Below are 12,349 nucleotides of genomic sequence, written 5' to 3' on the forward strand. Positions count from 1 at the left end.
TAGGCTCCCACCGCTTCCCCGCCCTCGGAGTGCTGACGTCCAGGGGTGGGCGGGGCCTCGGGGAAGGTGGCGCCGAGATTGGCGGGAAATCCCGGGTCCAGAGTGTCCACTGCCCCGCAGAGCTGCTGGGCCGCCAGTACCAAGTTGCGCTTCCTCCATCCTCGCGATTTACCTGTGTGCTTGCAGATGCCCTCCAGTTTCTCACTGGCCCGGCCGGATGCCCCTGACATCGCTTGAGAAGACCGCTGCCGCTACTCGGGTGATGCAGTGTGGCAGCTCAGCCTCTCCCATTTACCATCCACAGAGAGGTGGTGGGTTGTGTGACTGGGAGAAGAAGCAGATTGCCACGAGAAAGGCCACAAAATAATGGCCTGTCTTCTGGGTCAACCGTAATGCGCTGACTGGAGCATGTTGTCGATGTACATGCTTTTCTTTGCACGTGGGAATCCAAAAGGAGAACTCATCTGTCAAGGCCTGTCATCATTGGTCATCGTCATTATTATTGGTTTCCTCCCACCAGACTGAACTTTTTGAGGGCATTGATGTCTTTCTGTGCGTCCCCCGCCCTCCCCCCGCCCCCAAACCAAGCCTGGTTCCTGATTGATTAGGTCACTGAGAAAAAAAAAATGGGACACTTTCTTCAGAGATATGTATTTTCTCTTTGAGAGCATTAATAAGTCCCTGAGATGAAATAGTTGAGGACACTGCAAGCAGTAGCCAACCTAATATCTGCCGTCTGCCAAGGATGACTTATTTTCTTTATATTGAAGAAAGGATGAGTACCTGGACTCAGGTAAGAGTTGAAAGGATCCTTAAGGAGGTCTGGCTGGTATGGCTCAGTGGTTGAGTATCCACCTATGAACCAGGAGGTCATGGTTCGTATTCCCAGTAGATCGCCAGTGTGGTGTGTGCAGGAGGCAGCTGATTAATGATTCTCTCTCATCATTGATGTTTCTTCCTCTCTCTCCCTTCCTCTCTGAAATCAATAAAAATATATTTTTAAAAAGGAAAGGATCCTTAGGATGTGAGCTTTGAAGACGAAGTAACACTCAGATCACTTAAGTGATTTATTCAAGTTTGGGACAATTGAGTATCACTCTTTCTTAAACACTTTCACATATATTTTGGACATTTTTCCATGTTAAACATTTTTCAGGTTAAACAGAGCTTCCTGGTATTCCACCTTATGTCCATATATTTTATTTACTGAAGTCCCTATTTAATATTTAAGTACTCCTTTTCCCAAGCAATGTATTTATGAGCTGCTTGATGTATTTTTTCCTGTACATCTCTGTTCCCTTCTTTAGAATCCTATATAATAAAAGCTTGATATGCAAATCGACTGAACAGCAGAATGGCCAGCCACCTCGACGACCATCTGGATGACCATCTGGGACCACGCTATGACATCCACTGGCACCAGGCCAGCCAAGGTGGGTGCGATGCAATTGATTGGGGGCTTGGCTATCGCCCCATGATCGACCTGCAGAAGGAGGCCCAGGCCACTGACCAATGGGCTGCGGTGGGTGGGCAGGACCTCCCTTATGGGAAGCCTGGGTCCTGGATGCCAGAGGGAAGCCAATGCTGGCAGCCAGGGGAAGGAAAACCTACTCTTGCATGAATTTTGTGCATTGGGCCTCTAGTAAATTCATAAAAATGGAATTGCAGAGTCAAATGAAATGGATATTTCTAAGGCTTTTGATAAAAAGTGCTCATTGCCCTCCAGAAATGTTTTACCAATTTACTCCAAACAATAGTATGAGTGTCCTCCTCCTTAAATTCAACAATATTAGTTGTCATTTTTAAAAAATCACTGTTAATTTAGTGGATTAAAATAACAGATTTAAATTAACAGATTTTTCTCTTTTGTTTCTCCAGCACCTAGCACAATGCCTGGCACATACTAACTGCTTAATGAGTATTACTGAATGAATAGTACACTTAAAAAAGTATGGCCATCTTTTCTTTTTTGGAAATTGTGCATTCTTTTTTTTGTTTGTTTGGTTTTAAATATATTTTTATTGATTTCAGAGAGGAAGGAAAAGGGAGAGAGAGATAGAAACATCAATGATGAGAGAGAATCATTCATCGGCTGCTGATGCACTCCCCCTACTGGGGGCATGTGCCCTTGACCTGAATCAAACCCAGGACCTTTCAGTCCACAGAGTGATGCTCTATCCACTGAGCCAAACTGGCTAGGGCGGCCATCTTTTCTTATACATAAGTAATGATCTGTATTATTTTCAACAGTTGCATATTATTCCCTTGTGTAGAAATCTAATAAATTAATTATGGGTGGCAATTAGATTATTTCCAAGTCTCCAGTATTATAAAAATACTATATGAATATTTTTACCCATACATTGCATCGTACCAAAGATTGATATCTAAAACTTGGTGTTTTTAGTACTCTTCTAGTAGAATTTTTAAATTTGAAAATATTGACAGTAAAACTGTAGAATTGCTTGCACTTTAATGTCACCATGGTAGATATTCTGTTACCTCTATGTATCTGCTTCACTCTTTATGGATTATAGCAGCAATGTTCCTTCCTCTCTGGCTTCTGGTTAAGCTCAGCTGATGGAGGCTGCCAATAGGAGATCAGAAGGCAGTAGGAGATAAAGTATTTATTACCCCTTCTCTCTTCAGGTTGGCACCAGGTTGGCACCAGGTTGGCAGTGGTACGGCATCATCTCTTGCTGTTTTCCTACCCACATTCTGATTATACTCCCTTCAGTTGCCCCTTTTGAGTGTGCCATCTGTTTCTTGCTGGTACTCTGATGGATACAATAATATTTTATATTTTTACAGGGTGCAGGCGGTCTATAATACTTTTTTTTTAATATGAGAAAAACCTGTTATCTTTTCTTGAGGTTTAGTGTAGATTATGCTTCTTGGAACAATATCAGTAGGATATCAGCTGGAACAATATCAGCTGGAAAATAGAACCTAAGATTATGATACATGCCCTTCCCTGTTTTATACCTGCTCAGATATCTAAGGAAAAAAAAACAGTTTGCAGTTGTTCTTATAATTTTTTTTAATTATAAAAGGAATATACACCTTTATTTCTTTTTTCAAATGTACCCTATGAAGAATAACCCCGTCTTCCAATGGGTAGAGGAAATCACAGTTAAAATTTTAGTGATTTTTTTCCCCCTTAAAACAATATTCCTTAAATTATCCTGAGAACATATTTTCTAGTATTTATAATTTGTAATATGTTGTCTGTATATACATTGTGGGTGAGACTCTTACTCCATAGAAAGAAAGCCTGCATTTCTTTATATCAACTTGAATCTAACCCTGAGCTGCCATGCTGGTGGAAACTAACTCTCCATTATTATTGAGCATTTCCTCTCCATATAGCACTGTACAAAGTTACTAGGGCCATAATTATTGTGGAAGTATCTGGGATTACCTCAAATTATTTGGTCACCTTTACACACTGATTTACTGCGGAAATTCCCTTTTATGTGCCATCTTCCCTTCAGGTCTGATGACTCCACTATTCCTTTACCATCGTTGGAATTCAACAGTCTGGAATCAAGTGAGTGAATCTGGCAGCTCCTGCACCCAGGTGCAGCCTTCATCTCTGGGGTTGTGCCACCATCCTCTGTTCTGTCACAGAGCTAAACAGAAGTCTTAGCTGTTCCTTTAACCAATGGGCTACCGACTTCTAAACCTCTCTTTTACCTCACCCTTAAAGCACTCCTCTCATTCAAAAAACAAGGAGAGCTTATGTTGTCTCCAAGCAGCTTTTGATTTTTGCCTTATAAAAACCTGAGGTCCAGATACCTGCTTGGATGGGGGCGAGGGTCGGGGAAATAGGAGAACACGTAGAATTAATATCTCAAAAAAATAAACTGCCACAAAAATTTGTATCAAATTATATATGCTTATTTTTATCTACTCTTTAATTTAAACATTATACCACATATCACATGCTTTTAAGTGTCCGCCTAATAGTAAGGTATTCCATCACGTAAGTGGATCGTAATTTATTTAACTAACATTTGATAGCCTGTAGAGAGCTCGCTCTAGTCTAAAGCCAGCCTTGTTTGTAGCCACTCCCACCTTATCCCCTCAGTGTTGTGTGACCAAAAAAAGAGAGGCCTGTACAAAAGCTATTGGCATAGTTAAGTTGTTTAGAAATATTTTTTTCCAGAAATTAAGCAACTGTTACAGAATGTCATCTAGATTGTTGAGTAATAATGAATATTACATGTCCATGTGAAAATTTTAACTTGGCTCTTATTGGAATGTATTTTTATTTAATTTTTAAAAATCCAGAAGTAACAAACTAGAAGCAGTGCTGCTTTTCTGGCTTATTCTTTCTGCAACATACCCTTATTTGTCCATTGTGTAACTACTGTATAAGAATCAGGATGTACCCTAGGCCAACTCATACTTAAAGGAATGAGAGCCACTAAAACCCCAGGAGGCCAAATGTCTCGTCTGTTGGTCCAAAAGTGAAAGTTTGATATACGAGCCACTTTGAAGAGAGTCCAGCCAACCAAACTTAATTCAGAGCCACCAATATATGCGTAGAAGGAAATCGTGAAAAGGATATACTTTAGAGTTAGATAATTCTCACTCGTTCAACAAATATTTATTAACCACCTTACTATATGCCAAGCATTATTAATAAGATATGCTAGGAATAGCTCAGTAAACAAAACAGACAAAAATTCCCAAAGAAGATTATTATAAGATGAAATCTGAGAGGAAATGGTCTGGGAGGGGGTGCAGGTAGTATAGGGCCTTTAGGTGGCTCTGACTCTGAGAGAGGGTTCTAAAATGAGAAATGCACTGACTGTTATTTTTAAAGGATTATCAAATAATCCTTTAAAATGGATTAAAGACCTGGCCGGTTTGGCTCACTGGATAGAGCTTTGGCCCGGGAACTGAAGGGTCCCAGGCTTGATTCTGGTCAAGGGCACATGCCCAGGTTGTGGGCTCAGTCCCCAGTGTGGGGAATGCAGGAGGTAGCCAATCACTGGTTCTCTCTCATCATTGATGTTTCTATCTCTCTCTCCCCCTTCCTCTCTGAAATCTATAAAAAAAAATATATTTTTAAGAAATGGATTAAAAATGATAATGTTGAGAACAGACTGGAGCCAGGCATGTTAATAAGATCAAGGCAATTATATATCCAAGTGAGAGATGACAATGACTTGGACCAGAGTTGTAATGGTGAAATGGTAGGAAGAAGTTGGATTCTGGATATATTTTGAAGGCAGAGCCAACAGTACTTTGCTAATGGATTGTATGAGGCACGTAAAAGAAAGAGCTTTCAAAATGACTAATGTTTTTGGCCTGAGAAAATGGAATTGCAATAAACTGTGACAAAGGAGAGATAAGAAGAGCAGGTTTTTGGGGAAAGATAAATATGGTTTTGCATATTAAAAGTTTAGGATGCCTATTAGATATCTCAATAGAGATATGGAGCTATTAGTTGGCATATTTGTTGGAATTCAGTGCAGAGGTTCAGGCTGGAGACACAAAATTGGAGGTCATCATTGCAGGGATATTATTTAGAGCCATGAGGCTAGGGTGAGAATAGGTAGAAAAGAGCCTAGTCGATGTGGCTCAGTGGTTGAGTTTCAACCCATGAACCAAAAGGTCACTGGTTTGATTCCTGGTCAGGGCACATGCCCCGGTTGCGGGCTCGATCCTCAAAAAGAGTGTGCAGGAAGTAGCCTATTGATGTCTCACATCAATGTTTCTATCTATCTCCCTTTCTCTAGCTCTCTAAATAATCAATAAAAAATGTATTTTTTAAAAAGAACAGATAGAAAAGAGTTCCAAGAATTAACTGCTGGGGACTTCGATATTAAGATAGAACTGGGTTTGTATTTAAGCTTAGTTACTTATGAGCTCCAAGACCTTTAACTACTAATTTCACCTTTCTGAACCTGTCTTTTGTTGTTGCTTAAACCTATAAACTAGAAATAATATTGGCTAGTATCTTTTATGATTGTTGTGATGACTAAATGAACTTTTCATTTAAAGTGCTTAGCACACTGCCTGGCACGTGGTAAATACTCAATAGTTATTAGTTACCAGAGGCCTAGTGCACGAATTGGTGCAACGGTGGGGTCCCTCCGCCTGGCCAAAGATCAGGGCCGATCTGGGACATCTCTCCCAGGCCCAATTGAGGCTGATCAGAGCCTGCTGGTGGCTGGAGGAGGGACTGGAGGAAGGTTAGCTGGCTGCAGGAGGTTGGCTGTGGGAGCTCACTAACCACCAGGGGGCAGCTCCTGCATTGAGCATCTGCCCCCAGTGGTCAGTGTGTGTCATAGAGATAAGTTGACTGTTTGGTTGACCAGTCGTAATGGTCACTTAGGCCTTTATATCTTCATATATATATATATATATATATATATATATATATATATATATATTAAATATATTTTTATTGATTTCAGAGAGGAGAGGAGAGAGAAACATCAGTGATGAGAGAGAATCATTGATTGGCTGCCTCCTGCATGCCCCCTACTGGGGATCAAGCCTGCAACCGAGGCATGTGCCCTGATGAGGAATCAAATCGTGACCTTTTGGTTGATAGGTTGGTGCTCAACCTCTAAGTCACACAGGCCAGGCTACTATTGTTATTTTTAAACCAGTATTTGTCTTGTAAAATGTTGCTGGCTGCCTTAGTGAAAATATACTCAAATAGTCAATACAGTAGTGATGTCTATTACTTATCTAGATAAAAAGTGGCAGACTAGAAGTATACAGTGAGGTTACTCCTCTGCCTTTCTGTTGTCTTAAATAAGTTATACTTTTCAGCTTGGAATCTTCTTTTTCAACTTGTTAACTTGGGAAGTACTTCTAAATAACATTGCTTTAATTTCTTGAAATTTTTATTTTTAGTTAGCTGCCAAAACTTATGACGTACTATAATAGAGGTCTTTTTTTCCATTAAGGTGTATGGCTGATTATTACAAAAATAAAAACATGATTGGTGAAGTTAGAAATAAGGATCCCCTTCCTAAACAAATTTGAATAATCATTTGGTCTGGAAATTATTTAATCCTTTATGAAAAGATGTCTTATAATTTTAAAAAATAAACAACCTTTTTTGTCCTAGCAACGTAAGATATATTCTGTAGAAATCCACCCTGAGATTATTTGGGAAACTGCTTTCTGTATTAAAAACAGGCATTTCTTCCTTTCCTGGTCAAAGCCAGCATTTTTTTTAGTGTCTACATGGCTTCAGAATGTCTTTTCCTTTGGCCTATTGCTGAGGTGGCAAGGGTAACCATAGAGAAACAAAAGAACAGACATGTTATGATGGAAAGTACCCTGTTTCCCTGAAAATGAGACAGTGTCTTATATTAATTTTTTCTCCCAAAGTTGCGCTAGGTCTTATTTTCAGGAGATGTCTTATCTTTCCATGCTCTAGGTCTTATTTTCGGAGGATGTCTTATTTTCGGGGAAACACGGGTATCTTATAAATAAGCAAAATTTTTCATTTGTTGTGTTTTTTCTTTTATCACTAAAAAAGAAAAAAAATCCCTAGTTTACTAGTAGGCTAATAATTCCTTAGATATTGATCATAATAAAAGTGCCCTTTTAAATATGCCCTTTAAAACCAATGTTTTCTAGAATTGAAATCCAAAGTTAAGTGTGCAGTTCCCTTCTCTGCTGCTAGGTGGCAATTAATGACTTGGAAAGAGAAAAGTCCTCCACCAGCCTCCCCTCCCCTCCCCATCTTCCCCACCCAGAAAGATACGTGCATTTTCTCTTCCTTAAGGTAAGAATTCTCTTAAGGATAATATTCTCTTTCCTGCTTTGTTTTGTCCAAGGGAATTTACATTCACCTTTCCTTTAATTGTTAAGAATAACACATACAAATCCAACACAGGCTGCTATAGCTAGAGAAGAATAGATCGTATCTTTTAAAGAGGGTGGTTTCCTAACAGACTGTATGTTCATGAGTGATATAGAGTAGGAAGTTGCTATAATTTCCCTGCAGGACTTTTTTTTTGTTTGTTTTCCAATTCTAGTTAAGAAAAATTTCCTGTGAGAGGAATTACAACGGACCCACGTTAACATTATGCCAGATGTAATCTAATTAAATATAATCAAAAAATAAAGAAAAAGAGTACTTTTAAAGACATAAAAGCAATGTCAACGCGGTAAAATTGATCTTTCAAGGGACCTCTAGGAAATACAATAAAATAATTCTTCACAAGAGTCACAGAGCGGCACAGGATAAAGAACAATTTTTATTTTCCAGACAACATATCCAGACATATCTATTACTAGCAAAATTCTTTAAAGACTACACATAGGTTTTTTTTTTTTATTTTTATTTTTTATTTCTAAGTCTAGTGAATCTGATCTATATCATTTTAAAATGTGTTGAATGTGTGCATGGCTTTTTTATAACTTTTTTTTTTTTAACCAGAAGAATATATTTAATAAGTATGTTTTATATAAAGTTGAAAGTATCAGAATCCCTGTTCAAAGAAGACTCTCAGTTTGGGTCTCAAACCAAAAAGACTCTCCCCAGGCTGAACTTAATGAAGCCTAACACCAAAAAGAAAAGCTGTTTCTGGCATTCTAGGCCTTCCCTGCATCCAGATGGCCTGTCTGTAGCCTCGCCAGAACCAAACCCTTCCTGCTGCCTTTGGAGCTGGCCTTGGATGACAGCCCCGGGCTACACCAGCTTCCATACCCCCCTTAACTCTTCAACGTCCAAGGTTTTTTAAGAAGCGACGGGACTTCCAGTGTGAATTTTATGGAAAGGGTGAATCAAGTTTTAAACTTGAAGTTTCGTTTGTAAAATATTTATCCACGCCACCTCTCTCCTCCCCTCCCATAGGCTCTCTCCCAGAGTAGCTCGGCCAGCCAATTGGCATCAGAGGAGCACCGTTTGGAAGGGAGTGTGTGTGGGCAGCTTGCAGGTGAGGACAGGGCTGCCAAGGCAGACCATGCGGTTTGTCCTGTGCCTACACCCAATACCTGACTTGTGCCTTTCCAGAGCATTTGTATACACACAGCAGAACTGCTGTTTAGGGTGTGGGTAATTTCAAAGAGTGTCTTTTAAAACAACTCATTGACAAGATTTTGATTCAGCAAAATAGAATGCAGATGGGAGACACAAAGTGACCGTGCAGGAAATTAAGTGAGAACTTCTCTGAAATAGTTGTGGCGGAAAAAACAAATCTGCTCTCTGTTTTAAAAGTGTCGTTGGAAATCTTAACTAGTGTTAGCCATTGTTTTCCAAAGGTTTGTTTGTACGTGGGAATTTCACCAGAAGATAATGCCCAAAGCAAATTCTACACGTAAAGGCAGAATTTTCCTCTGGTTTTATTTTTTCTGCACCTAGAGAGACATTATTAACTGGTTAGCAGTGGTGCTTCTCAGTTGGCCAGAACAGATATTTTCAGATGGAAGTCTATGACTCTCTGTCACTTTCCTTCTTATTTTTTGAGTCTCATTTCTTCGTTTTATGCTTGCTATTATTTTTAATTATTATTATTATGTCTGTTGCCAAGCTATTCTATTTTCCACAGAGTTGATTAGAGACCTGAGAAATCCAAGCCAACATAAAGTCCTGGTTTCCAGATCAGACTACATGAACAAAGGGGGGCGGGGGGGGGGGGACCCAAAACAGCAAAAGTACTAGCTTTTATAGAGCCCTTAACAAAAACAAAATAAAAAATGCAAAGGAACCTAGAACTGTAGAAAACGAAGCTTAAAAACAGGGACCCATGGGAGGAAGAATGAAAGGATGAAAAATCACGTAGCACCGAGATGAAAAGAAAGTATATAAAAGAGAGAATAAAAGTAAATCCGATATATCTGTTGACTTGCAGTGTTTAGCCTGGAGTGCCAGGTAGCAACTCCAAGCAGCAGAAACTCTCAGCAGCCAAAGAAAAAGGGGCCCTCTGGCGCCAGCTTCACATTTGTGGCTTCAGAACTGAAACTCTTCCCTTGACCCTCTCCACCTGCCCAGCTCTGTTCAGATCTTCACTCTCTTGGTTGCAGCTTCACCACTTGTTTCTCTGCATTTGCCTGGCCCACAAACATATAAGGTTGTCTTCTGTGCCATGACCTTTTCTCCTTGCAATTATGAAAATCGGGACTCTTCTGCTAGCTGTCTAGGGCCACCTTGGGTAACATTCCTCCCAGTTGGACCCAGTCCTTGGAACTTTTTTTTTTCTTGTGAAAAATGCACATTTCCAAAAAATAGGCTGAGATTACCTAAATGCAGAAAGAGTATAAAGGTCTGTCATTTCTGGACATAAATGTCTCTTTTACAGTTTTACACATTTCCTTGCTTATAACTTATTACCTTAACTGATATTACCTTATTATTAATAACCCCTTACCGAGAACTGATATCTGATGGATTGCAACCGGATTTTCACAGAACAATAAAATGCTTCTGCCAGAAAGTAAATATGAGAAAAAAAATTTATAAAAGCAAAAAAGGAACTAACACATGAAGTTAGACGTCAACTTTTCCTCTTGGGAAATCTGAAGAAAAGCTCAATTAAAGGGGAAGATTGTTTTAGAATAAGTCATCTAGTATCAGTTTAAGTGCTTTTAAAAAGTACTTTAAAGTACTTTTTTTGTGCGTTTTTATTTCTATGAAAAGAATTTTACGTCCCTTTCATTTTGAGGAGGGGGCAAAAACTTGGAAGTACCATTCCCACGTTTTAGAGTCAAAAGAAAATTGCTGGCATGAGAAATGTTACGAATTTATGAAAAACAAGTTTGCTCCCCTAATTAAAATGAATGTTTCTCTACTTTTTTCTATCACTATGAGAATATGTGTGTGTGTGTGTGTGTGTGTGTGTGTGTGCGTGTGTGTGTGTATATATATATAGCATCCTTGCATAAAGCCCTTTGATCAGATTTCACAACTCTAGTCCTATGTTAATAAGAAGTTTTTACTTACTTTCAATCTTTCCAAATAAGCCTGTAAGTTTTGACACAGCAAATACCAGTTTGGTCCTCTGTCCTCTGTCCCTCGACTCTCTGCTTGATCTGTTCACGTAAAAAAAGGTGAAACTAGGCCCTATTTCTACAGAGCATTTTTGTCTCGATGCAGGGCCACACAAAACTGTGGGGAGCAGGCCCAGGAAGGAGCTAGAGATTGGCTGCAATCCAGTTCAGCTGGCTCAGGAGAAATTCAGCTTCCTGGTCCCCACAGAGGGTCCAGGTTGACCTTTGATTAGTTGGCAGGGCTCTCTAACTCTGACTTTTCTTACTCTCTGCTTATATATCCTCCTTCACCCCCATCCCCACTCCCCGCCCCCCACACACACACACATTGTGGGTGCTTCTTGGAAGTTGGTAAAGCCTGAGGAAAAGGTGCTGGGAAAAGAAAAGTAGAAGTCCTGACGTTTGAGCCCAGAAGGACTCCTCCCCCACCCACCCCCATTGATAAGGGAGTGATACTGTTCATTTAAAAGGATGTTAGCACGTGGCTTGCAAAATTTGCAAACCATGGAGAATTTAGCTTGGTCTGTGCATCATTGTAGATAACTTACAAACCTCAGGAGAATATCCATAGTCTTTTTAAACTCCATACTTAATAGAATATTTTGCAAACGTTTTAGCTTTCTTTTTATAATTATTATTGTCAGTTCCACTGTGTAGAAATAGATTCCAGGAAAAATTACAATGCATACAAGGATCAAATAACTTACAGATTTTGATACTAAAGCCTTTAAAAACACCATTGATTTATCTCATACTCATTTAATTTTGAAAGAGACCCAACCAGTATATATTTAAAACCGGCCATACTATATTTAAAAGTTAAGAAAAAAAGTAGATATAAAATAACAACAGTAAAAGTACCTTTTAAATTATAAACATAAAGATCTGATTGCATTTTCCTGATTTTTGTTCCCCTGTGATGAATTTACTGGTGGTTTAGTCTCATGCAGTGACATCTTTTCTCCTGCTGACTTTGTATATACAATCCCTCCTCTCATTTGGGGGTGTCTGTCACCCCTTCATCTAGCCCACTCTATGTACCTTCCAAAAACTGGCATTCAGCTGAAACCAGAAAAAAAAAATCTTTTCCCAGTTTGTTAGCAACTTGTTGAAGGCAACTGACTGCTTCGCAATAGAAAACATTTCCTTTCCCTATTGTGTCTCCTCTAGTCCCTAAACACTTCACAGAACTCTGGCTAAGCCCTCCCTACGCCAGACAATGGCTTCCTTAAAAAACAAATTTACAAATAAAAAGCTTAGAAACTGCTTGTGTCATAGACATGAGGCATTTTCTTCAGAAAAGAGTCATTGCTTTCCACCCATAATGTCTGCACAGTAAAGGGCACCATAGAACTGGAGGGATCCCAATTGAATCCTACCC

At 39.4% G+C, this 12,349-nt stretch overlaps 1 pseudogene across 1 annotated transcript in view; it reads left to right on the top strand.

The window, feature by feature from the left end:
- The first annotated feature begins 17 nt into the window (after nucleotides 1-17).
- Nucleotides 18-12,349, top strand: part of LOC311627464 (DNA-directed RNA polymerase II subunit RPB3-like) — a 61,405-nt pseudogene continuing 49,073 nt past the window's right edge. Inside the window, exons 1-2 of the transcript XR_014797069.1 lie at nucleotides 18-793; nucleotides 1,308-1,433. The product of XR_014797069.1 is annotated as a DNA-directed RNA polymerase II subunit RPB3-like (transcript). The remainder of the gene's footprint in view (nucleotides 794-1,307; nucleotides 1,434-12,349) is intronic.

The sequence above is a fragment of the Pipistrellus hanaki genome, assembly GCF_964339955.1.
Source record: "Pipistrellus hanaki genome assembly, chromosome: 9".
NCBI classification, from domain to species: domain Eukaryota; kingdom Metazoa; phylum Chordata; class Mammalia; order Chiroptera; family Vespertilionidae; genus Pipistrellus; species Pipistrellus hanaki.